Raw genomic sequence first — 25,579 nt, forward strand, 5'->3', positions numbered from 1 at the left:
TTCCTTCTAAGACCTCTTTTCTTTCATTTTAAGGGCTGAGTGTGGGGTGAGACTTGTACGTGCCAGGTAAGTGGTCTGCCATGTACTACACTGTAACCCTAACTCCTCACATTTAATCGTCTTCCCTCTACTTACAAAGCATGGGACCACAGGCCTGTGTCTCATCGCCTGGTTTATGCAGTGCTGGAACCGAACCCAGGATTCCATGCGCGCTAGGTAAGCACCCTACACTGAGCTACCTCTTCCGCCTGCTTGCTTAGTTCTCTACAAGCCTATGAGACAGAAGGAAGAAAACCAAGGCACACAGAAGAGCAGGCATCTTCCCAAGGTAGCAGAGCCAACATAGAGAAGTGGGCTTGAGCCCAGACGGCTGCAAGTTAGGGGATAAGGTTTTACCAAGACATGAAAACAAGTGACTCCTCTTACACATACCAAAACCACTGCCAGGAAGTCCGGAGTCCATCCATGTGCTAAAAGGCCACAGAGGGAAACAAGAATGCCATCAGTAATAGCCATCTACTGTCACAAATGGGCATACAGGGAGAGCCAGTCTCTGGTAGGAGCTGATCAGGTCTCAGCCTCCAGTGGGTGCTAAGATCACTCTAAATGTTCAAGAGGCTTCAGACCTTGAAGAGTCAGGGAGAGAGGCACGGCTGGGATCCTGAGCGGGGAGGGGCACATGGTTTGTTTTGCCTCTGCTTCGCATTACGTGGCTTCTTTCTTCACATATAAGCAGTATGTAGCCAATAGTTTCCTCCACCAAAAATAACAGGCATTCACTACAAGTTTCGGAAGGTCAAGAAGGAATGTAAAAAGTCAAAACCACCCAAATTCTACCACATGAAGATAAATAAGCACACTATTCACCAGGCAAGAGCATCTCTCTGAGATCCAGACCAGCCTGGAACGCAGTAAGAATCTGTCTCAGATCAAATCACCATTTACCCTCAGACGGCCTCTTGAGTACATTAGGCCTCTACAGTGAGTCTTTTCCTTTTCTTAAAATCATTCAACTACGCATTTTAAGCTGTCGATGCTTGAGGTCTTGAGGAATTTTTGCAAGATGGTATGTCTCGTATCCCAGGCTGTGTTTGAATTCCCTAAGACATCAAGGACTCCCGATTCTCGCACATCTACCTCCTGAGTGCTGGAATTACAGGTATGCCCTACCACATCTACTTTATGTAATGCTGAGGACCAAACAATGGACAACTGTAGAAAATCAGCAGTCCAGTGTCTCCCCTTTTGCCATCAAAACCCACAAATGGCCAAAATCTTCGTTTTGTTCCTCCCTCCCTCTGTCCCTCCCTCCCTCTTCCTTCCGTCCTTCCTTTCTTTCAATGTGTATTTGGCCTGTATGTATGTCTATGCATTGTATGTATGGCTGGTGCCTGCAGAGGTCAGAGGAGGACATCAGATCCAGGGAACTATAGTTACAGGGGCTGTGAGCTGCCGCATGGGTGCCGGGAAGGGGACCTGTGTCTTCTAACGGGTGTTCTTAACTGTTATGTCGTCTTTCTAACCCTAACGTCTTGATTTATTAAAAAGAACCACAAGCTAGGTGTAGTGGACAATGCCTTGAACCCAGCACTGGGGCTCCCTGTGGGTTCCAGGCCAGCCTGATCTATAGAGTGAGTTCCAAGCCAGCCAAGGCTGTTACACAAACAAACAGTCTTGAAAAGCCAAAAAGAATCAACAATTAGTAGGTAGGAAAATAGAGGTGGTAGCCCTTTCTTTGACAGGGGACACTGGCTTCCATATCTGCTTGAAGCTCTGAGGGATTAACTTCCCAGTGATGGCGCTTTACCTTCTCCCAGCCTGCCTAGCAAGTACTGGACTAGACCCAGAGAGGGGGGTCCTTGCGCACAGCAGCAGTCTCATCTCACAGGACTTAGCTCTTTGACGTGCAGGTCAAATAGCCGTACACTTAAGTACAGGTCAGGCCCAGCACAGGCCTAAAGCAGACCAGAGATGGCTCACCATTGTGTAGCCAGCACCTATGTCCAGTTAAGGCCTGAGAGGATGGGTGGGGGAAGCTGCTGCTGTTTCTTCTGCAAAGTGTCAAGCAGAAGTATGGCCTTATTTATGTGCAGGAGGCGGGGGGCTTGCAAAACTTACCCGTTATTATCCGCTAGTGACACAGGTATTCATTCACACAGCGCATGGGGCCAGTGACCCCCCCCAAAAGGCTAGGGCGGTAGTGTTGCTGTGCCCCGTTCCTCAGAGGCAGCATGTGCTCCTCACAGATCACCCCCTGTCCCAAACCCAGCATACACATATGCAGGCACAGCAGGTAACCCCTGTCAAGTTTCTCCTGCTCGGTCTGGGTCCTTCACCTGCAACTGTTAAATGCCCGCTGGCCCGAACTGTCTCTTGGCTATGTACTTCTACCTGAGGTTTCCGGCCTATCGGGAAAACATCAGACAGCCTCGGTAAATAAGAAAACTGCCACCGAAGAACGCTAAAGCCTAAATGTTCTTTCTAATCCTGCCTGCTTCCCCGGGAGACCATTTCACCACCTCCAAGTACACGGGACAGCCACCAACTGTGACAAATCCCATTTTGAGCAGACTTTCCGCATTAAAAAGCACAAAGGTTAAAGATGGTTTCGTGATACATTGCCATCGAGGGCACATTTTGAAACTCGGAGTCAAATACCAAAGCAGGAGAGATTGTTTACCACGTTTGGGTTGATACATGGTCTCCCCAGTCACAGAGGCTGCCCTGCCCCCACACCCTCCCCACACACAGCTGGGTGGGAATTCACTGACCTAATATCATTGGACAGATAATTCCTTGCCTTGGGGAAAGACTGGCAAAGCCCATGGCATCTGCCGTTTCCAATCTATGCTTGGGAACACTAACTAGGAGCTCGTGCCAAGAAGGGAGGGGGAGGGGTAAGTAGCACAAACGCCTGCGACAGTGGCTGTATGTGAAAACTTAAAAAAAAAAAAAAAAAAAAAATCCGCCCCCAGCCTTGTGGGGAGTCACTGCTTTGCAGTAAGAAAGCCCAGCATTTGATTCGTCTAAATCATCTCTAAGCCTGCGTTAGAGAAAATAATTGAATTAAAGAGTTGCCATAACTCATTCAACTGAGATAAAACCCAGCCAGTGGGAAGCAAGAGGGCCACGCAAAGACCTATCTGCAAAGATTCACCATCTTCTGAGATAGTAAAGGGGGGGGGGGGCAATATAATATGGTTCAAAGGACAGATGGGACTTTCCTAATTGTCCCCAGATTCCTAACAGCAGGGGTGGTAACTAAGCGGTTTCAATTAAAAGTTAAAGAAACAGGGGAAGCAGGCGGTTAAGTTATGCCTGCTGCCGATAAGCCTCTACTCAGTCTGAGGGATGCGGCATCCTGACTTCAGACAGCCAAGTGTCAATGGCACATGAGCGGCGAAGCCATCCCAACATGTCACCATGACAAGGTGACAAGTAAATCTGTCTGTCAAAGGCACTGCCATGAGCAGTCATGTGAGTAAGGGAGCCAGGCACCAGGCGGGAGGCGATGTCAGAGACAGGGCCTCTGTCTCTGCCATGGAGGTTCAGAGAGAGTGAGGACTCTAGGGCAGCCAGAAGACTGCTCTGCCCTGTGGAAGGCTGAAAGCTGATTGCTGTGCCACAGAAGGAGCTCCACTGTGGGGTGGGCTTAAGAAACTTAAGCAGAACAGGAAAATGGTCCACAATACATTTTGACATTCCTTAAACCAGGGCTGCTCGAGTCGGAGCTAGTCTTACTCAGAGAACCTTCAGTAACCTTCAGTCTACAGACAATGGACTGTACTTGGGGACTCCCATGCTTTGACAGTGCCCACGATAGACCCATAATGAGATTATATCGGCCCCAAAATGCCAGTCAGTGAGACCAGAGTCAAGAAAGATTGCCTTAAAAAGAACCATGAAATTTCTAACGAACCAGAAACTAGATGGTGTTGATTACAGCTGAGTTAATTTTTCGCCGATGTGGGATTACCAGAGACTTGCTAACTTGAAGGCAGCTGATGGAAACGGGCAAGGACAAAATCAACTCTTTCGGGGAAGGGGTTGTATGGCAGGAGCATTGGTCATCCTCTGCTACATAATGAATATGGGGGCCAGCCTGGGATACATGAGACCCTGTCTCAAAAGAAAAAAAAAGGAGGGAGAGAGAACCAACACCTGCAGGCACACATGCTGCACAGGCCTACACAAGCAAAGATACACACACACATACACAATTATTAAATAAATATAAAATATTTCTTGGGATGAAACCACGTTTGGTCCACAAGTCCAATATGGACCAATCGCTAGCCCTTGCTTCCCAAATGGGAAGCAAGGACAATCATCTATACAATCAAACTCATGGTTAACAACAATGAAGTCTAAAAGTAAGTTCCCGGCTGGGGATTTAGCTCAGTGGTAGAGCGCTTACCTAGGAAGCGCAAGGCCCTGGGTTCGGTCCCCAGCTCCAAAAAAAAAAAGTAAGTTCCCTGTGCTCAGAAGGGAGGTGGCAGCTTGTGGCCACTGACAGGTTGAGTTATGGAGCCTGGGGCTCCTCCAACAGATTCTCGCATACGACTGTCAATCTCACGTGTGTAGACTGAGAAAAGGGCAGACGCAGGTAGGAAACACCATCACCACCGCAGCAAGAAGCACATCCTGGATACTTGTTTAGTGAAATTAACTAGTGGTTTAATGCACGATTGCATGGCGATGGGGTGGGGGTGGGGTTGTCTGATATATAAGAGTGCCCGATTTCTTCAGAGAAATTAACATTTCAATCCTGTTTTTATCTAGAAGTCATTAAACTGTGCAACATGAATTATTGGAAGTGTAGCGGCGAATTAACTCTATTCATCAGCGAAGTCCAAACACTTTAGAGCGCATCGGTAATGAAAAAATAGCACCTCGTCCTATCTCTTCTCATTAAAGGAAACCAGTTTTGCCTCTCTCAGTATATAAAGCTGTCTTCTCCTCCTGTAATTTATATCACCGTAAGCCAGTTCCCATTCTAAACTATTACACGTCTCCAATTAATTTTTGCAGCTTTTGCCTGAAAATTTAATGAGATAGTAGTGTATGAACCTGCTGACTCCCTGATTACGTGTGGGCTCCTGATCTTCACGCTCCTGTAATAAAATAATCTGATCCAGATAGAATGAGAAAGCATCTTCCCCTGGCCAGAACGCTCGAGGTAATGTGTTAAAGCAGGGGCCCCACACTTGACTTATTTACATCCAATTATAAAATTTACTGGCCTCAAATTAAACTGGCCCTACTCATCAACTTAGGAGAACAGCATAAGGCACGGTGGAATTTTCACCTGGGACCATTTCTAGAAGCTTCTAAGTGAATGGCAAGGATAGAGGACTGTTTGTCTGAGAATGAAGCTCTCTGTGGGGCACAGAAGCAAAACACATGGTGGCTCCTCACATCCAGCCCCCAGAGGCTGCCTCAGGGACTCTGCAGATAACACGTACCACAGGCCAGCTCCATCCGATTCACACACGGCTGTGTACATGTATAGGTACACATCTGTGCACGTTCTGTGATATTGAGTATGTGCAGGTGTTTACACGTAGGCTGCACCACCTCTCTGCCTACATAAGCAAGCATGCCCATGCATACATTTGGGTATGTCTGAGTCTGTGTGCATCTGCGGGCACATGAGCACGCAGTCATGTGAGTTAGCGTCTTAGTGTTTGTGCATGAGCGCATCTCAATGTGCCTGCGGGAGTCAGACAGAAATAACAGGTCAGAAGCACTGGCGCTCCAATCTCGGTCAGGGCTCCCTTGTTACTTCCCTTTGCCAAAAGATGAGATGCAAAGAGGGGGGAAAAACTGATAATACCTGGCAGTTACTGTTCATAAAGGACCTACCATGTTGTCTCTTTATTTATTTTTAAGTTAGTCTGTGCATGTGATGTATGTGTGTGCATATGATGTATGCAACTTCGTGTGTGCCTGAGAGGCCAGAGCCTCTGGGTGGGTGGGTGGGTGGATGGATGGAGAGAAGGAGAGAGAGAGAGAGAGAGAGAGAGAGAGAGAGAGAGAGAGAGAGTCTCCTATTGAACCAGCTTACAATTTTGGCTAGGTCAGCTGGCCTATAGAATCTATAGACTCTATAGACTCTTCCATCTCTGCCCTCCAGTGCTCCCCCTGGCTTCTCACAAGAGTGCTGAGGGTTCTAACCAAGTCATCGTGCTTGCAGAGCAAACCCTATTGGCCACTAGGCCATCTCGCTAGTCTCCATCTCTTTTAAACAGAGCCCAAACTCCACATAAAGGGAGGTAGAATGCCAGAAATCCTACTGTTAGGAACCAGAGTGTTGAGCATTCTGGGGAAAAGTTGCTTGGCCTTGGGAACTAGGAGGCCATTTCCTCCCGTGCTGCTCATGGGGTGAGGTCGGTGCCCCCTCACCGGTCACTGGAAATTAATACTAGTCCAAGAATGCACACACAGGCTTGAGCAGTGTGACTGTGGTTGTGGCCTTTGCCGTGCCTGTTGACTGCCCTTAATGAAAGCCAAGACCTGGGAGGAAAGAGGATAGGATTCTTTAAAGTTATGCCCAGAGTAATCCTGGGGCTAAAGGTAGATGGTGAAGAGAGAGAGAGAGACAGACAGACAGACAGCATGGCATATGAGCTGCCCTTTTACGGTGGTCCACCTGAGGCTCTGGCAGTAGCGAGCAAATCCAATTCTTCTAGCTTGGTGTTACCCCTACCAGGCTGGATAGGTAAAGAAAAAGTTCTAAACTTCCTGCGGTAGGAGTCACAAGCTCAAAAGATGAAGAGTAAAGAGGCAACTGGGAAATGTGGGGTACCTTAGAGGCAAAGTAGAGAAAAGTCATCCAGGAACTTGTGGCCTTCAGCCTCCAATCCCAGAGTCCATCTGTGATAAGAAGTAGAAAATCTAGGAGCGGTTCAATCCTGCCTATTGCCATGGAGTCAGCATGTCTGACAGGAATGTATAGGTTTTATCCCAATCTTGCAGACTGCACCTCATACACAGGTCACATGTGTGTCCAGCTCACAAAACATAGCTAACTTTAAGAGTCAGTGGTTGACCCCACTCTGGCCCTTAAAAAATTTTTGTTTTTCATTCTCCTTCCCACCTGGCTTTCCTGGCCAAGAAAAGCATAAAACCACAACATTTCACCTTCCTTGGAAGAGGAAAGCACACAGCACCCCTAACTCCAACATTGTTATGCACCAGCCCCTGTGCCAGTGTCTAGACCCTGCCCTGTACCCACAGAGGAAAAAAAAAAGCTCCTTTTCCTCCAAGGAAAGACAAGCCTCGACGCCTAGATGGGCCATCAATGGGTTTGCACTAAACAAGAGGTTCTGAGTTGCAAAAGCCCTTGGCTAAACAGGAGTACAAGGAAGGAGCACTCCCAAGTGGCAGGGGCGTCCCCAGGACTGCATGGGTTCACAGCCACAGCTGCAGCCAGGCTGACCTGGCTAGTTGTCCAGGGCCTTCTTTACAACCGACACAACCCATCCCTCTCTGGCCAGAGGCCTCTTCAAAACCCAAACCCACACGGACACAGGCCCAGGTCAAGCACGAGTAAAAATGACCATCAAGTTTGACAGGGCTGAGCCCTGGGAAGACATAGCAGGCCTCCCCAGGAGTGAGCATGTGAACAAATCGAATCTGTCTACTGATGAGCAGAGGCTATCAACTGTGTTACTGGCACACACAGATGTCTGTTTCTAAAATCCCCAAATAGACCAATTAGCATGTTATAAAGAATTTACTTCCATTTCCCCTTGACAGATCATAAAAGCCCAAACACAATGCTCAGTTTGAAACTGACAAGTGTATATAGCAGGAGAGTCAGGATTAGCAGCAGACAGCAGCAAAAGAAAACGGTATTTATAATGATTAGACACCTAATTAATTCTAAGAGTAGAATGTCAAAAGCTATACATGCATGTCTTTGGTTACCGAAGCTCAACATCAAACAAGTCACTTGTACTGTGTGACGGGGAGCCTTAACACACTCCCTAACATTTGCCTGGAGGCTGTTGCACTGGCTTTCCAGGTAAGCCATCCGGGATGTATATAGAAAAGGAAGGGAAGGGATGGGGAGACAACTCAACTAGCAAGGTGTTCTGTTTGTGTTGCAAAGTCTGAGGACCCTGAGTCTGAGTCCCCCAAACCCATGCAGAAACAGCAGGGCATGGCGGCATGTGTCTATAATCCTAGCACCGGGGAGGCAGAGAAAAGAGGATTCCCACATGGGCTTGCTGGCCAGCCAGCCTAGCCTACATGGTAAGTTCCACAGAGTGAGAGATTCTCTCAAAAACAGGAGAGGGTTTATAGCGGCGAGGGATGTCCTTTGGCATACATACAAGCATGTGTCTGTGCCTGCACAAACATGTATGGGCACACACACATGAAGAGACAGCGGGGAGGAGGGAAAGGAGGACAGGATGTAGGGTAAAGAGAGTGGGGAACACACAAAATACAGAGTATCAGATTTTAAAATTAAACTAAGCTTAAATAGACAGACTATGTAAATATTAACAGGGTTCTAGGATGTGTGTCCATCCCCTACTGTGGCAATTAACTCAGTGTAAAGGAAGAAATTCTCAGGCTCCTGTCATGTGAGAAAATCCAAAGCCTTTTGTGTTTCTTCAACTTGACTGTGGATGGGGGAGGGCGAGAGACAGCGGATAATGCTCAAGATAGACAAAGGTATAATAACATTATTATTCCGTGAAACTTTAAGTTCTCTCGTTTACTTGTGTGTTTCGACATGACCCTTTGGGCTCCCCCAAAGGGGGGAGGAGAACACAAGAGTAAGATGTGAAACCAAAATTAAGTTAATACATTCAGAGTCGTCCTGCTGCACTCTTCTAGAATTCTCTTCCTAGATTGCAAATCAAAATCTGCATTTAAATAGAATTTTTTTTAATGTAGAAAAGAGGAAGCCCTAGGGCACAAGGTATTTCATTCAGTACATATAGGCACAACATCGAATTCAAAATGAGATGTGGCATTCTCAAAGTTACTGAATGGGTTACATAGTCCAGACTGTCTAGTTATTACTGTTTTTACTAAATTCTTCTCTTAATAAGTACGCTTCTTTTGTGGCCAGGGCTGTTAATAAAAGTAACTCGGTATTACATCATTCTATCAATTTAATCTTGAGAAAAGATTGCACGATCCCAGATCTCAAAAGCTGTGGGCTCTGATAATTCTAGCCATTATTCAGCGTGAAATTCAAACAGTCTGAATTCATTAACGTTCGTTGTTACAAATCTGCATTTTTAGACTTTGCCATAAAATGCAGGAGTCCAAACCCAGTGACCTGAATCTAACAGCCTTTCATGTCTAGTGGTGGGTGCTCACCAGTGTTTCCCGGCATAGCTCAGATAAAGACCCATCGTGTCCTTCTCCTCTCCCAGGCTGGGGAGAGATGGAGACTGCAGTAGACCTCAGACCCTGCTGAGTATGAGCTGAAGTGTTGGAGGCTTGACCCTAAATTCAGATGAGGTCATGTATTTGGAAATAAGCAAAGATCAGGGAAGGCTATGAGGGTGGTACCCTGTGGAGGTTTGAACAGGGTACCATCCATAACCTAACCACCTTGTGAGAAGGTCTCCCTTACCCTGTGGCTCGAAAGACAGCACTCTAATGACTGGGTTTCCAAGGTCCTTGGCTCTGAACAGATTGAAATAATTTTTTTTCTTTATAAGTCAACAGTTTTTAGTATACAGATAGAAGTTTCAGGCAACTCGTGGGGTCTCAAGCCATGAAGAGGGGCACGAAGGATACACACTATTAGCAGGTAGGTATCCACTCTACTGTATGCACCTGTCACAGGAGCAGGCAGCTAAGACAATGTATATTGGTACCAGCACAAAAGTGAGCAAGAATTAGTCTTGAATCTGGAGACATCCTAAACCTGCCACTGCTGAGTAAGACATATCAATACTAGGCTGCTGCAAAGGAAGGAAGCGTCCCATCCCCTAAATCTCACAAAGAAAACAACCATTCGATAATCTTTGTTCCCTACCAAGTTTTCATTATTATTGACCCCAGGTGCTGGCACCTCGGAGAGTTTTGTCTCCAGATGTCCCCTTCTATGCTGAACCCATGGCTCTGCATGTCCTGTGGCTGCTACTGGTGATGACAGAGGGCGATGATCTCCTTAACCGTACCAGGTACTAAGACCTCTTCAGTTTGCTTTCATGGAATCCCAACTGCATGGAGATTAAACGCTACTATTAACTCCTTTTGATAGTGTGGGGACTGGCTCTCAGGAATTAGGCTCAAAAGTGCTTACTTTTCCCAAGGCAATTGTCATCACAGGAAGTCAACGTCCAGCTGTCCAGAGTTTCTTGGCTACGGTATCAGGACTCTGGCCCTCTACCCTCACCTAGGCCTTGGAATTTTTACCTTCCCTTGCAAACACAAGACAGAGCAACCGAAGTCCCAGGGCTGCTGGAGAAAGACTGTTCGTGTGCAATTCCACAAAGCACCCGAGCTGTTTCCTGGCCAAGTCTGAGGCTGCGTCAATCTGCTCTATTTAAACAGAAGGCTTTCTGGCTTGAACCAGTCCCATAAGCCCAGGGGAGATCAAGGCACAAATCAATATGGATATTCCTTCCTAGAGGAAGCTGCAGCCCGGCACTGCGGCTTAGAGGTCATCCTTGGCTGTCATTAGGGAGAGGCAGTGGGTAGCGATTCAATCATGAAAAGCCCCAGTACCGTGTGCTCACCCAAGTGAAGGTTTCAAACAAATGTGGGTCTGGGCTGTCAGTTACACACAGGAAGCACACGCTCCCAGGCCTCTGATGGTGACAACACAGGCTGCCACCGCCCCTGAAGGAGTTCGGTAATCATCTGGGTTTCACTCTCAAGGGATCCAGAGCTTAGGGATGCAGAGAACTGTCTTCATGGTCACTACGTGGATCTAGTCTAAGCAGAACCATAATGCCCCTCATCTATGAGGCAGCGAGGCACTCCCAGGACTGGAGACCACAGACAGGCTCTCCACACAGGGCTCAGACTCCCAACCTACCACACGCAGGAAGGCAGGCCATGCCTCTCTACTTCCTGGCGGTGGAAAGTACAATTTTAATCCAATTCCCCTTTAGATAGTCTCAGTTTTGCTCACCTTCTAGAAGAATCAGAAGGGACAACGAGAGACTGTCAGAAGAGACGCCAACGGTGACCACAGGAGACAATAGGCCATCTTCCTGAATTCAAGAACTCTGGTAATACAGGCATGTGGGAAGGGTAGGGGTGCCTCAGTAGTGACCATCCCAAGTAATGTTTCCAAGAAGGCCAGCGATGGGCTGTCAACACTGCTGGAGACAAATGGTCACAGTCTCCATGCGGTGGGACTCCACCCCTCTCCAGTGAGTCCTGTCTAAGCTTATTACCAAGTCCCTGGATTATAAAAATGAATTGTGTCTTAACAGTTAACACTGTGACTGAGTGCTTGAGAGAAAAGAAGAAACCTAACTGGGACTCTGGGACCCTTTCTCCAGGGTGCCACCAGGTAAACCCACTTATCCCCATGACCTGACCAATGACAACATGCTTTGAATTCATTCTCTCAGGAACTGCAGGAAGCACCAGACCAGGACAACACCACAGGTTCCCTCTGAATTCAATAGTGTGAACTATGAAAGGCTTCCCAAAAGCTGCAGTTCCAAGGCAAACAGGGAAGGTCACCTAAGTCTTTTTCAAATCCATCCACACACAGCACAAGGCCATTTGGAGAAATCTGGTCTTTCTCTGAGAGCTTCTGAACAGAGGCTCACGGAAGTTCAGACATCAGGACGGGAGGAAAGGACCCTGCGAGACTGCCATTGCTGACAGCAAATAAATCTATGGAAAATGGGAATTAGATACCACTGTCGGGTGCTCTGACTGGCTTTCCAGTTTTTGATGGATGGTTTGTCTTGTCTTTAGAGACAGGGTGTTTCTTTCTGTAAAGCCCTGGTTTGTCCTGAAACTCCCTCTTTAGCCCAGATCCACTTACCTGGAGTGCTGGGATTAAGGGTGTGTGCCACCACCTCCTGGTGTTTTTTTAATCCTTGCCCATCTTGCCCATTAGCAATTTTCCATAACGTTCTTACATATACATATACATATGTGTGTGAATGATTAATTTTAACAGCTTCTACAACTGTTGTTGCTATTTCAACAGTCCACAGCTAAGAAACCGACTTGTCTGCTCCTCGTGCTAAAAGAAAACAGCCACGTTAAATACGTATAAATGTCACTGTTAAGGCTACTTTTCAGACCAAGACCAGAGACGTGTCCCACTTCCCTTCATGAATGGTCACTCACACAATCCATTCTCACGGACTACCGCACCCCGAAAGGGCAAATTACACAGCATTTTCTTTTTAAAGCCTGCTATTTATCCTTAGCTGGTCTAAGTCTAAGGGAATTATCTTAATTGCTATGTAGAAAGAATGAATTGCAAAATGCATTTAGTTAGCAGGAAGACTTTATTTGTAAGCAGCTTGGGGCCAGGTGGGAGTCTTGAAGTTTGCCAAAAATAAAGGAGTCAATCAATAAAGAAAGTAAGTGTGCTGGACTGAGGTTAGGTGGATGCCAAGGCACAAGAGCATTCTCCAGTCCGACCCAGACAAAATACTAGGCTAAGTCCAGGTCTAAGAGGGCATGGGATTCCTGGTGGTTCATGGAGCACTGCTTTGGAAATGCACTTGAATCTCTGCTCTTTAAGCAAAGAGAAAACAGGGACCTGAAACTGGTTTTTGTTTGTTTGTTTTTTAAAAGTTTCTTGGGCTATCTGAAGCTAGAGCCATTAACATTTTTAGTTATACTCCAAGTTCAAATTTAAGCCCTATTGTTCTCTCTAAGCCGGACATGTCCAAGCACATCATGGATCATGGTCCTGCCTTAAAAATCAACTGGAAGTGACTTAACCCGAGGCCATATTTAAGGTGCGCACAGTGGGGGAGGGTGTTGGAGAGATGGCTATGTAGTTAAGACCACATTTAGCTTCCAACGCCTGTAACTCCATCTCCAGGAATTCCCACTCTCTCTTCTGGCTTTCGTGGGCACTACACACATATACAAAAACCCACACTTGAGACACACATGTGTGCACAAAACTAAAAGTAAAAACAAGTTGTTAGGGGGGTTGGGGATTTAGCTCAGTGGTAGAGCGCTTGCCTAGGAAGCGCAAGGCCCTGGGTTCGGTCCCCAGCTCCGGAAAAAGAGAACCCAAAAAAAAACAACAACAACAAAACAAGTTGTTAAAGTAGATGTTACTTGTCTCCTGCGTTTATGAAGTCACAAAGCCAGCAAAAATGGCAACACTCCGATACTTAGGTGATGAACCATTCACAGGAATAACTCTATACATCACATCTGAAATGTGAAATCTACCTTAAATTTTAATGAGAAAGCGCATTCTCCTGCCTCCTTACTTATACATTAGTATACACATAACTTGACAACAAACAAAATACCATTTCTCCCCAATAAATCTGATCCTCTAGCCACACCCTTCTCCTTTCTACTCTCTGGAATCCAAGCTCTGGCCTCAGGCAAAGGGCAGTGAGGGGTCACAGATACTTGCAATCTAATATCCCCACAGAATGCATCTTTGGTTCCTAAACCTACAGGGGAGGTCTCGGGCTGGTTTGCTTAGGTCTCCAAGCAGCTGGCTACAGAGGGAGCAAGAGAACATGAATCCACCCAAAGCCAGCCCTGAGGAAGCATCTTGAGGTTACCCTCCATTCCCTGTGAACCACGCACTGGTCTCCATAAGGTTAGGCATGACCTACCACTACCTAACACTTGAGAAAGGAACCTTTAGGAAGATCAAAGGCCCCAGAATATCCTCCCTGATTACAGAATTTCCCTAACACTGGCAAAGCTGGTCAAACCACTGCAAACGGAACCCGTGTTTGGGGTGATACCACCACCCCCACCCCAAGATCTGCAGAAGGCTCCTCATACAATTGAGTGGGTCAAAGTGTTGAGTTCCTCACTGATCCCCAGGCCTACAGATTAGGAGGTAATATATGCCCAATTCTGCCTGAAGGCCCCACATACAGATCAGCACACATCAGGAGTCTCCGTCCTGGTCATTAGAATCTTGAGCAAAGACACGGCTATATCTCAATCTACCAGTGTCTGAACTATGTATGTCCACAGAGCCACAGGTCACTGTGGGCTCACTGGCTAAGCTAAGTAAAGCCTGCCAGGAGCCATTTTCCAGAGGGCCCTGCAGCAGGTATCCCACGCTAGCAGAGAACCCTGGAAAACACAATTCTGCCCCATGAGTGACAGTAAAAATTTGTTTCCTCTTCAACCTTGAAGAAACCCAACTGGATGGAACAGGAAGCAGAGAGAACGGTTAACATGCGAGACAGACAAACCGACCAGGACAAGTAGGAAGCCCTGGAGCAGAGATCCTGTGCAGTCTAGGCCCATTCAGGAAGTGACGCTTGGACTCTCTCAGAAGGAAGAAGCATGGTTTCCCTAACACTTCCCATTTATTCTTGGGAGTGGCTATGATGTGCTTGGCTTCCCCTGGAGAAATAAGTAAACTAGAAACCAAGGCTCCAGCGGCGGTCTCTTCCACAAAGAGGGAGTCTACTCCTTCGGTCCAGCTCGCCCACCCTCACACCCAACTCCTGGCTGCTTACAGACTTGCACATTTCCCTTTTAGCCTTTGGTTTCCCACCCTGACAGCCTGACCGAACACCTTCAGCAAGGTCACATGCCCTCCTAGTCACTGGGACACTTACTGGTGCATTCCAGGACCCGGAAAACCATTCACATTGATAATTCAGCCCATACCTTTGGATTTCAAGTTTGGGCATTTGTTTCTAGACGGAAAGAACTTGTCTGTTCATTTCTGGTTTTCATGAAAGAAAGGTAAGTTCTTGCCAGAAACATCTTGGAAGCCCAGTGACTAGAGTGAAGACCTCACTTGATACCACTGGACAGCTGAAACCCAGCTCAGGTCAGCCTGGCCTGGTTCACATGACAGACCCTGGCCCTGGTTCACAAGTCTCTTTTCCAAGAGACTGAGTGACCAGCAGTGCTACTCTGTTACCTCTCCCGGGGGTCCAAGTCTGTGTCATGATCATGATCTGTCAAAATACAAGGTACAGGGCTGGCTCACTGATTGCCAGCACTTCCTGCTATTGCAGACGGCCACGGTTTGGTTTCCAGCCACACACAACTCTAATTCCAGGGGACCAGAAGCCCACTTCAGGCCTCTGAGGTAACCAGGCAAACACCCATAAATATAAAATATTAAAACAAAAATAAAATAAAATAAAATAAAAAAGCCGTGTGCATTAAGTGCCAGCCACCAGGACTCTGATACTGTTTTATGTAAAAAACAGCTATGGGCTCTGATGTGACTTCCATTCTTTTACAGATATTTACAGAACTGCTTCTTTCGCAAACCCCAAGAGCAAATTTTATGAGTATCCATAAAATGTACCAAGTGTCCCTCTAAGGAACTACTTGCTCTCCAGCCAAGGAGCTCCCTGACCCAGGTAAGGCCGGGTGTCCATTTGTGGTAGGTTCTTCCAGTTCCTGGATAGCACTTCAACACCACAGTCCACCAAGGCAAGAAACCATGGCAGGAACGGAGGCAGAGGCCACGGGGACGTACTGCTTACTGCTTGCTCCTCATGTTCGCTCAGCCTGCTTTCTTAGCTCCATGCAGAGGTGGTACCTCCCCATAATGGGCTGAACCTTCCCTCACCAATAACTAGTTTAATACAATGTCCCTCAGGTTTGCCCTCTCCAAACAGCTCTAGCTTGTGTAAGCTGACATAAACGTAGCCAGCGTTGAGCCTATCGGGCTTTCCTCAGAGGTCCCCCAAAGAAGGTTCGTGGATACTCTTAAGTCCATCACCCTCCCTGCTGCTAAGACTGGTAATTGTCCAAAGACCACCAAGCACTCCTGTGTTAAGGAACCCATGTGAGTGCCTGCCCACTTTAACCAAAGAATGCCTGGGGAAAGTAAACCAAATTTTTAAGAAGGCATGCAGGGCAGGAGAGGGGCACCTCAGCCAGCTTACCCTCTTCCTTCCTCCATGCACCCCAAAATGCTGCTACTTGCTGCCAAGTACTAAGCTGCAGCAACCTCTGCTTGTCTAGGACTGGGCTGGCTACACTGATCTTGCCCCATGAAAAAGAAAGGGATTGGCCTGAGCAGACCCTCTGTAGCACTATAACCTCCTTCTGCCATTTTATTCACACTTGAGACTCAGCTCGGTCCCCTGGGGGGTCACCAGTGGCTGTTCCTGGAAGCTGAGAAAGCCAGGCTAGGGACCACAATACCAGCTGTGACCAAGCTGTGACAGTCTTGACCACCGCTCGAACCTCTAAACTACTGAGCTACGCTCAAGGTTTACTCCTTGTTTTTGAATGATACTGTTTGTTCTGGAGGAAATAACTTTAAAAAACAAAAACAAACAAAACTAGGGTTAGAGATGGGAGGGGTGTCAATCCTATCAATGAAGTTGACTTTTGAGCAAGACCCATTTTTTTGTGCACAACGGCTAAAAGCACACTGAGAGGAAACTAAGAACCAAGCCTCACTGCTAGTGTAGGACTGAGCCATGCCCAATCGATATTCTCTCTGCCACATCCCTCCTCCGCCTACACCCACAGTTCCCATCGACTCTCAGGGGAAAAAAAAAAAAAAAAAGAAGTCATTAGATGCACAAGACATCCCCAAGGGTGGAACTCCAAAAGCATAAGCAGGGCCGCCATTGCCAGCCGGCCACTACCTTTTAACGACGTCCATCTACCATCTGACAAAGTAACTGGATGGCAAGAAACCATCTCCCTAATTCATTTTTATTCTTTTTAATTAATACGTCGAGAAGTCCTACCATCCTGGAGTTTCCTCGTAGGATAATTTTCGCTGACTTATCTCCAGAGCAGAAGCAGCAGAAGCAGCAGCAGCGCAGCAGCAGCGCAGCAGCAGGACTCTCTTGCCACTGGACTGTATTGCTTCAGAGTTAATTACATGTATTTTGCTTTTGATAAATGAAAATACCAGATGCAATTAATTGAAAGACAATCAATATGCTCCTGCCATGAGACATCCCAGGGAAGCATCCCGAGGCTGCCAGCGATCCATAGTCATCTGCTAATTGAAAACACCTTCCAAAGGGGATTTTAGAAAACTCAACTTTTACCTGGAGATACTGTACAGAAACTCACCAGTATAAATGCGTCCACAGACTCTAAAGCTCACGCGATGGGCTGTCTGTCTTTTTCAGGAGGTGCAGTCTCATCGGTTTGCAACCATTTACGGCAACGAAGCCCTGTAAGCACAATGGATGGAGTCAGTGAGGGTACAGCACTGATCTGTTTACATCCAGCCATTCTTTAATTGCATTTTCCCAATGCCTTCAACTCAAAGCTACCAGGTTATTAAATGGTTTCATTAAAAATACTATTTGTCTTCCTGTAGCCGCAGAGCTGATCAAATTAAACAGTGGCGCACCGGAACAAATGGACCCTTTCCATCCACTCTGACACAAAGCCAAGAGTGCAAAACCAGAAAGGGGATAGTGTCATCGGCATGAAAATGTCACTTGGCTTCCTTTACAGGGCCACATAACACGACGCCAAGGGACCAAACAATCAATACCTCCAAGCAAAAAGTGTTAGCAAGTGTTCGAAGAAATACAGAATTATAAAGTGCATCTCATGTGCTCCTGGTTTATAAGTGCTATTAGCATAAATGCTGACAACTGCTAATCTACTGGAACTCTGATGAACAGCTGCCGCTGTCCATTAATAGAAGGCATTTTAACTCACTACTGAAATTGATTACCCAGTTAAGAATTCAATCCTAGCGTTCAATAAAAATCACACTTTCTTGGCAAACGCAATATGAAGCTAGGTATTGCATTAAACAGCACTCACATCCATTTTACCCAGGTAGAGCAGGGGGAAATATATGGTGCCGTCCCAGTCACCTGACCTGCTGCTAATACAGGCAGAGCAGCAGCAGCAGCAGCAGCAGCAGCAGGGGTGGGGTAGTGAAGTCGGTCCTGTGGCTGGGAGAAAAAGCCAGCATCTGGCCTGAAAGCCCTGTCAGGTGTCTTTCTCTATGGCTCTTCCATGAAGATGAAATTCCACCAGCGGCGGTTGCTCTGCAACTACAAAGCTCGCACATGAAGAGGAGAGTCACACTTTACAGACGTGAACTCATGCTGCTGCCAATCTTAACCAGTCTGCCCCCCCCCCAGACTCACCAGCTAACCTGATCAAGATATTCTCATCCTCACCACAAACAAACAAGAAACCGCCAGACACTAACAAAAGCCATAAAATCGCTAACCAGCTTCTCAACCAGCCATGATGTTTCCCACCAAACAAATTTGGGGGTCAGGGAGGGATTATCTACCTCAGGAGTGCTAGGATGAAACAAAGGCACACACCAAGACACCCAGTCCTATCCACCCAGATCTGAGGATGCCCCAGGATGCTAACAGAGCACTCCTCATTCTGAATGAGGAGGCCTGGCTAACAGGCGAAGAAGCCGTTCACTGTCCACTGTATCACCACCATCTTACAACCCACGTGCCCAGTTTAAGCACAGTAAGAGAATACAGACATTCCCGGCTCTCAAGTGTCAGGAACAAAAGCCATGCGACGCTCTGAATAGTCTAGAGCCTCCTCCAACGACAGAAGCCGCCCCATCCCAAGAACCATCCTCTGTGCTGGCAGCACTGGCTACCTGTACCCCTCTACTCCTAAGCCCTTTAAAGCCTATCTCACAGGTATCTCCTCTAACACTTCCCCTTCTCTCCTGTCAGTGTTCAATATTCCTCAGTCTCTGAACATAGGAGGAAATCAAGTATTAATTATCAAAACAGCTAAACTCTATATAGTATGGCTTGTCCTGGTGTGCCAGAGAAGAATTCTCCATTTCCAATTATTTGCTCTGTAGAATACAAAATGTTTATGTCTCTGTCTCTTTCTCTCATACATACACATTATACATGTAAGTGTGTGTGTGTGTGTGTGTGTGTCTGTGTGTGTGTGTGTGTGTGTGTCTGTGTCTGTGTGTGTGTGATGAAATTCCAGATGTAGTGGTAAACACGTTTAATCCCAGCACTTAGGATGCTAAGGCAGGTAGAGCTATGAATTATTGGTTACAGAGTGAGACTGTCTCAAAAAAAAACCCACAAAAACAAAACAAAACAAAACAAAAAGGACTCCCGAAGCATAAAGAAATAACATGCCCACTTGACAAAACTGGCTTTTTTAGAAGTGGGTGAAGTGCAGTCAGTTTGTAATGTTTCAGGTCTGAGGAAAACAGAAACACTCTACCCTTGCCTAATCTTAGTGGCACAGGCTGTATAGCTGACAGCCCCATAGTTAGTGAGAAAGAAGGGAACCCAATATCACCTTGAAGAGGGCTTCGCGGAGGAGGAATTTCAAGCTAGAGATTCGGAAGAGCCTTCAGCCTTCGGCCAGAGCAAAGGATGACAGCTTATTCAGTGGATTAAAAATGTTAAAAGGCTTGGAAGACTGTCAGACTTTCAGGCAAGTGCCCATTGTTACTTGAAGGTTGGAAGAGGTACTTACAAAGAGTGGAGCTACAGAACACCCATGAATTCACACACTTGTTTCAACAGATACTTGCTGACAGTGCAGCCTTGAGTGGTGCCCTGAGGATGCACCAGGGGAAATTTTCTTGGCAGGTTTCTCTAAGAACTTCCAGGAGTATAGAGCCAGACACAGAAATGACTTAGGCGATTAAGATCACCGCCGTTCCTTCCCAAAGCAGGGACCACAGTACCAGCAGCCTCAATGCAACCTTCCTTACCTCAGCAAGATTCCTGCCCACCCGGGAGGGGCAGCCCAACTAACCCCCACCTGCCCCTTCTCCCACTTGGGGTCACAGATAGCATGTGCTGCTGCACACTGAACTGCACACATGAACTGAACAGTAGGCACCATGGGAATTTCCACCAGCCCAGTAGACAGAGAGAAGGGATGTGCATACTTGGGGCTGAGGGTCAGACAGGACACCCCGAAATAAATGGGGTTCAAGGGCCAGCAGCTGAAGGGGTGCGGTCTCTTCCACTGAGCTCAACTTTCTGGGTCCCATGGTGATCCAGATCCTGGGGCTGCCTTGGCTCCGGAATCTGCACTTTGACTATCATATGTACTGGTCTACTAAGTGCGAGCCTACTGGAGGAAGGCCTGGCCTATTGGGCATGAAGCAATGTGCTTTGGTTGTTCCACGGGGAAAAGCCATGTACACAACAATGTCCGCTGCAGGGCAGAATTAAGTAGCCCATATCAGACATACAAAACATGTGCCAGCATGGTGCCATCTGGGAAGGTCTGGGATGCTGTCACTTTTGAGCAGACAGGCTCTCAGTTCCATCAACCACCGCCTTCGTAATAAATCAGCCACATTAATTAACTTGGAAACAATTTCCCTTCATGGAGAATGAAAATGATCCTGTAAACTAATTCTTCTGGTGTCCTTCATAGCCAGGTGGATATCACCACACTTCAGGTCAACCTATCCCACCTGGGAGTTCAAGAGTGTCAATTGCAAGAAAGGCGGCAACATCCTTTGGGCTGTACTTAACCTACCCAGGCTTTGTGGAATTCAGCAAATTGAGGAACAGGAAACATGTTTGGCTGGCTTTAGGTTGTAAGAACGTGAAAAGCCCCAACAGTTGTCTCTTGGAGAACTCTTGTCTTCAAATAGGACAACCAGTGACAACTGCAGGCAAGCCTGGGAACCCTCTAAGTAAGGACAGTAAAACAGACAGTGTCCCGGTGCTGAAACAGATGGGCTGACACAGAACAGCTTCATAGCCATTGAAGAGCCCAAACCTCAGCTGTGTCTCCAGACTCAGGTGACAGGAGCACCCCCATCTCACTGGCTCCTAGGAGGAGGAGGAGGAGGAGGGAAGAAGGCGGCATAGCAGGTGGGGAGTTTTGGAAGTCACTGGAATCAAGGAATGTCCCTTGATTATTGGGATCTGTTAAGAATGGCTGCTTGAGGCCAAGTTTTAAAGGGAATGAAAGTTGGACCCATGACTATCAATAATCCACACACCGATGTCATTTTGTGACCTCAACATGAGCCGCCACCCCTAAACCTGCCCGGCTAACCAGGAACGAGAAGGCAGCTACTGTGATCAACCTGACCACAGGCTCCCCAGGTTGGGTGGGAGGCAGTGTCTATAGGAACTTGGAGGACTAAAGACTGCACAACCATCTTCACCTGCAACAGGGACATGAGGAATGACTGTCAACAGATCAGGAGTCCCTGAAATCCAGCCTAGTTCAAAGAGTATGACCCCCAAACATCTTCAGCTAAAAGTCACTAGGGTACCATTCAACCTCTACCCAAACACCTAAAGGTGTCTCCACCTCAGGCCCATCATTCCAAACAGTACCCAGGTCAAAATGACCAATGAGGCCCAAGGTATTGTGGAGAGATTCAGGAACCTGCAAGAAGTGGATACAAGAGAAAGCTCAGGTGAACCAGTAAGGGACTGAACTAGCTAGGCATCCTGTCTACCATGGCAGTGGGATGCTACTCCAAGAGCCTCCGCACTAGGCCCCCACCAACACTCATCTGAACAAAGGACAAGGACCATAGAGTGGAGTCCACACAGCTGTCTCCAGATGTTTGGAGCACAGACTGTCACTAGAACAAGATGAAACCTGGGCACCATAAGCTTCAGCTGAAGGACAGGGAGAGGCATGATGGGAGCTATGAAGAGTCTGCAGGGCTGAGTGCTCACACAGCCACTGATCATCCAGCTCTAGGAACCATCTTTGAAACTTGGGCATTTTTTTCCCTAATCTGAGACAGGTGGTCAATATTTACAGAAAAGTAAGAAGCCATTACATGGGAGGTTAGGTAACATTAGGGATATTGTCTTACCTATACCATATATTATGTGAGATACCATATAGTATGATATAATGAGAGAGATATAGATTTCAAGCATCACAAAATATGTAAAAATGTAGGAATATCTATAGGTCAAATGGGAAGTGAAATACAAAACATATTCAGATTTTTTATTTAAAAATATTCTCTAGTGAATGAGTTTAATCTTTTAATGTATACATATATGCATGAGACAAAAAAGTCTAAAGTGTTATTTCTCCACACAACGGTTAACAGTGATTCTCTAACGCAGAACGGAACAGCTATTGGCTAGCTTTCTCCCCACTTCCCTGGCCGTGTTCGGCACTCAGCATGTGTTTCCTGACATCAAGAAAATGCTGTGAGTTCCCAGGACATCGGGGACAGAGCTGAAGCTGGGAACAGAGGCGGGGTGCTCCCCAGGCTGCTTCTGTCTGGTTTTCCAGCCACCTGGACCCTGACTTGGGGCATGAGTCCTTAAAATAGCTCCAGTACAAGTCAGTAGATTATGAAAGTGGAATGTCCTTCAGAGTTCAAGCTACTACAAAATGATACCTGTCCCCTCCTGGGAATCTCAGCTCAGAAGTCAGAATTGCAGTGGCCAATTATCCCTGAGATGGAGAGAGAGAGAGAGAGAGAGAGAGAGAGAGAGAGAGAGAGAGAGAGAGAGCCCTGGAACGTTGAATTCATGAGGACAGTAATTTGTAAATGCTAAATGATATCTCCTTCATACAATGTGCTAAGACATAAATGTCTAAGAAGAAAACCAGCTTGAGCCAGGTATAGTGGTTCACTCCTGTAATCCAAATACTCAGGAGGCTTAGACAGGCTACAGAGTTCAAAAGAGAACAGCCCGAACCAAACAGCAAGTTCAGAGTAGCCTTAACTATCCAAAACATAGGATCTCAAAAAACAAACAAACAGCACTCAAACATTTTATGTAGAATTAAATTCTCAGAACTTGTAGTTTTTACAGTTCTCATTAAAGCATGTCACAATCAGAGGACCGAGGGGCTTCTACTTGAAAAAGGAGGCACGCACAGCCACTGCTGGACTTGGGTGTCAGGTCGGCACCCCTTGCTATTCTCAGGACAAAACTGCTAACAATGTCGAAATCTATCAGTCCTTTAAGACAGGATCTGTTTCTTACTAGTTGCTGTGCTCTACACAACATGAAGAAGAACACTGTCAAGGCTATGGGCTCTTCTTAACCAAATCATGGTGACACGAGCCCCATCAGGCACCTGAGAAACAGGCCATGTGTGCAGGGGCTATGAAGATGTCCAGTTCCCTTGGACGCCATGCAAACAAGGCTGCATGAATGTCCCACTGAGGAACCTTTCGGAGCCTGTATCCAGCCTCCGTTACTGTTATCGTTACTGTTATCGACGGGGAGAGAGAAGAGGAAGTAATTTGACCTCTCACTGCATTCATTACTTCTGCTACATCTCTATGTAGCATCTAGCAAGATAATGGGGCTGGGAGAGGCAGTTCGGTGGGTAATAGGTAAAAGGACTGCCACACATATGTAAAGACCTAGACCTGAGTTTACATTCCCAGAAGCCAAGTAAAAAGTCAGAGAGGTAACATGAAGTGTAATCCCACACTACTCTGCCGGTTGGAATGAGAGGCAGACACAGGAGAAATCAGGGCGGGTCCTGTTGACAAGAACAGGCACTGGTGTGGGGTCACAGCCTTCTGGCACTTATCCCAGAGGAGCACACAGCTCCCTGAACTCTGACCTTCTTCTTCCACTGGAGCTGGTACTTCTCAGAAAGTCTGCCTGGCTTGTTTTCCTCCAGATGCTGAATCCCAGTCACCCCCAAGCCACACCTGACAGAGGATCTGGGGCCTGGGGGGGGGGGGGATGAGCCCTGGGGCAGCTGGGAGAGTGGGCCGCTTGGGATGGGAACTTCCTGATCCAGCCTGACTGATTCGAAACTACAGGCAGTAGGCTGGAAGCGGGCTACAACTGTCCCAGCCACCATGCATACACTGGGCTGGCTGGCTGGCTTCCAATGCCCAGCTCTCTCGAAAACAGTTCTGAAACTGGAGTGTTCCAACAGATCACCCGGGTCGGCAGAGCTGCCTAGCCCAGAGCAGACCCACAGCTATGCCCCTGTTCCTCAAGAAGCTCAGGGACCCAGTCGGTGGCCTCAAGTCTCTCTGTCAGCCTTTTATACCAGGCAAAAAGGTCTTTTTCCTAGCACTGGGTCTGTCCTCCCACATCCTCCCTTTTAAGGAGTGGAGTGCTGGCTCTGTGGCTAGCACTCACAGTAACTCCCTGCTGATTCAAAGACTCCAAAAGAAGAAAATTACAGGCGCGTCCTTGCTATTTCAGCCTTCACTGTCTCCGGGCTCGCACTTTTCTCAATTCACCCCACCAGAGTTTAGCCTTACTATCACCAGGCAACAATACCCCTCTCCCCAAAACGCTCAGCGATGCACTGTGCGTGGATGAAAAAAGATTTCAATACTAATACTGCTTTCTCCCCCCCTAGATTTTTATGAAACCTTAAATGGTCGTTTTCTTAAAGAAGAGAGCCATTTTCAAACACCAGCATCGCTTGGTTCCAAAGCTGCTGCTTGGGAGGGGGGGGAACCACCCATGAATCTTCCACATGAATAAAAATTACATTCTACATAAATTAAATATATAATTTGATTAAACATGTTTATGTCTTTGTGATGACATTTAAAATAGAAGTAATCATTTTCTTTTTTTTAAACAAGAAAAACTCTTTCAAATATAATTCGAAGCTGTCAAACCAATCTCCTGCTACAGATCTTTTAAATGTCACATACCTTCAAAAGGAGATGGCAGTCTCCTTTTAAATATGCAATTCCAAACAGTGTGCTCTGAATCAAGACTGTATTAAAATACACGGCTGGCATTTATCCCGACTTAAGTAGCGCCCTTTCCTCCTCTCCCTGGGTGGATGGGTTTCTACGGTGGATATGCTTCGAAGGTCCCCAGCGGTGTCCCTCCCCAGGACAGCTCTACTCGGTTCAGGGAAGAGCCTACCGTAAGTGCCACAGCAGTTCGCTGCAAAACACAGGGCTTGACACCAAACCCACTCTTCATACCTTGAGAGGGCAAAGGTGTCCTGTGCTGAACCTGGTTCTTCCCCAACCCAGATGCCTCACTGAACTCTGTGTAACCCAATTTTGGCATAGCATTGATGGCCAATTGTAAGACAGTGTTAATCAAATGCAAGAAAAACTCCCAGCTCATCCTCCTAAGTCAATGACCTACATATTCAATTGCTTATTCACCATCCCAGTAGCAAACACCGCTATATTTAAACACAGCTATATTTTTTTTTTCTAAAATGCTTAGAGACAAATAATCCTTATGCTCCAGCCTTTTCCCTCTTGCTGGCATCAAGTGCTTGAGGAACTCGAAGGAGCCCACTGTTCCATCTCTAACCAAGGGTAGGAAGAGCCACTTCCAAGAGCAGCAACCACCCCACTGCAACTCCAGCACCTGGCTCACAGTTAAATGCTCAGGGGGTTAAAACAGATCAGATGACTTCAAGTGAAACACAGGCGACGAGCATGTCACATACGAAGTATCACGGCAAGGTCCATCTACCTCGGCAAGGTCCAACACCTGAATTAGCTTGGGCCACAAGAGATGAGAGGAAGAGTTTGCCGATAAAATGAGAAGACTGGTGAGAACCACACCTCAGC

The 25,579-nt window shown here is 46.9% G+C and overlaps 1 protein-coding gene across 13 annotated transcripts in view; it reads right to left on the reverse strand.

The window, feature by feature from the left end:
- The window catches only part of Ctbp2 (C-terminal binding protein 2), a 140,267-nt gene that overhangs the window by 81,446 nt on the left and 33,242 nt on the right, over nucleotides 1-25,579 (reverse strand). For 10 of the 13 annotated variants that reach the window (XM_063275168.1, XM_063275150.1, XM_039092148.2 and 7 more), the window contains one exon: nucleotides 17,185-17,288. The gene's annotated coding sequence lies outside the window, so the exon portion shown is untranslated. Of the gene's footprint in view, nucleotides 16,661-17,184; nucleotides 17,289-17,895; nucleotides 21,663-25,579 lie in introns of those variants that run through there. The other 3 variants (XM_063275154.1, XM_039092169.2, XM_063275156.1) reach the window with 3 other exon arrangements.

Source organism: Rattus norvegicus, chromosome 1 (assembly GCF_036323735.1).
Source record: "Rattus norvegicus strain BN/NHsdMcwi chromosome 1, GRCr8, whole genome shotgun sequence".
Taxonomy (NCBI): domain Eukaryota; kingdom Metazoa; phylum Chordata; class Mammalia; order Rodentia; family Muridae; genus Rattus; species Rattus norvegicus.